Source organism: Chanos chanos, chromosome 16, assembly GCF_902362185.1.
Source record: "Chanos chanos chromosome 16, fChaCha1.1, whole genome shotgun sequence".
Taxonomy (NCBI): Eukaryota; Metazoa; Chordata; class Actinopteri; order Gonorynchiformes; family Chanidae; genus Chanos; species Chanos chanos.
In genome coordinates this window covers 8919465-8921613 of record NC_044510.1, presented here as the reverse complement: position 1 = coordinate 8921613, position 2149 = coordinate 8919465, and positions in this window count along the sequence as shown.

Below are 2149 nucleotides of genomic sequence, written 5' to 3'. Positions count from 1 at the left end.
AGTCTGAACATGGGGACTCATCCACGGACAGACAGAGAGAGAGAGAGGCAGAGTGAGAGAGAGGCAGAGTGAGAGAGCATATTCTCATCTTTAAAGCAAGAAAGTGGAGAGTAAGAGAGAGAGAGAGAGAGAAAGAGAGACATAGTGAGGCAGGGCAGAGGACAGAAAGACAAAGAGGAGAAAATGGAGGATCCTGAGTCGCAGACAGTAGAGAAAGAGAGAGAGAGAGAGAGGGAAAGCGAGAGGCTGACAGGCAGGTCTTTATGAGACGTGGTCGGTTTGTATCTCTCTCTCTCTCTCTGTCCCACTCTGCATCATCCAGCAAACACACAGGCTGTTCACTGACGCTCCCTACGGCAGAGGTTTGCCTTACAAGGCTACGTAAATTGGATTTATCTCTCTCTCTCTCTCTAGCACCGTCATGAGATGGTGGTACGGTTTGAAATTATGAATTAAATAGACTAAAAAAAAAAAAACCCCACCTCACCCTACAGTCTGAACTTAAACCACTCACACCCTTAATAATTACCACAGCTGACATCTTAATGAACATGCACAGGAGATTTCAGTCTGTGAGTTAAATGGTTTAGCCTAAGCCCAGCCCTTTATTTCACATATTCACCTCAACATTTAACCCCAAAACCCCCTCACCTACATCTCCAACTTGACCTTTACCCTATACCCCAACCCTAAATCTAACTTTTCACCTCCGACCCTGTGCCTCTACCGTCCACAGTGACCTCTGTAATAATCCTTACCTCAGATCTTCAGACCTGACCCTACACCTAAAAGTCAGGTCTTACCCTCATTGTTCAGCCATAATGGAATAGTTAAATCCCACTTTTGTGTCACTTGCTCTGATCACGTGACTGCAGTTTTGAGGTCTGACTGCACAAGAGAAGATAACATAGAGAGAGGAGAAGCCTTACTGAAGACAGAAGGATGTATGAAGAGCAACTTCCTTGCCTGCTACACTCACGCTTAAGCACACATTCAAACATAGACACACACACACACACACACAAACACACTTAAAGAGCATATGCCCAGGATGGAATAGCAGTAAAGACTTGCTAACAACCCTCTGGCTCCCCCTGCTGGTCTGGATGTTGGAGGGTCTTTTGCGCACTTTTGTCTCATTTTAGAAATCAAACTTTGTTTCTTTCTTCTTTCTTTTTGTTACCACACATAACATGGCCACTTGGGAGCAGAGATCTCCATAGAAGTACCATGTGTGTTTGGTTGGTCGGTTGGTTGGTTGTGTGTATGCGTGCGTGCACGCGTGTGTGTGTTTTATGGCGTGCATCTGTATCATTGTTACTCAGATTAAGCGGTGCACCATTGTGTTTTTAAACTGGAAAACGGACTTCTCCCAGTGCTTAATTGGGAGCACAAGGAACTCTGGGATCCAACAGGAAGAGAAGCTGATCTCTGCTGTCAATCCAAAAAAAGAGGAAAAAAAAAGAAAAGAAAAAACAACAACAGCAACAACAAAAAAAACAAACTGTGCGGGTTGGACAAACAAATAAAAACAAAGAAAAAAAGAAAAGAAAAAACTTAAAATACATGAATAGTAAATGAAGAACTAATAAAGAGACACTTATTTAGTGTTTAACTCAGAACACTTATCACCCAAGCCAACACCTTGTTAATGAGTCATATAAATATTGTAACTACTACTGTTACTATTGTGGGTAGAAACGTTAATATTATTATTATTATTATTATTATTATTATTATTTTATATTCATGGTGGTTCACATCTCAGTTTGAAGTTGAAGAAGGGAAATGACTGATTTCAGAACAGGGTTTTAGAGGGGTCATTAACTGCTTAGATCAAAGCAAAGCCTGATTCGATAACCCCTCTTTTGAGAGGCCTACATGATGTGGTACATAAACATGCAGTGACACCAGCAATGACACATGTGGTTATGCATTGAACAAACCACTCGACTCCAGTGACAGTCATTAAAGGGAGATATTCTGTTATGGGATGAAACTGAATTGGGAAGGCTTGACATTATATGATTGGTTGCTGTCAAACTTTGCTGACTTGTGTCACGGCATGTTTCTGCCATTTTCATGAGGGCTGTCAAACGGTGTGTCTTGGACAGGGTCGAGCAGGAAGAACAGTTCTCACATAGTTAAC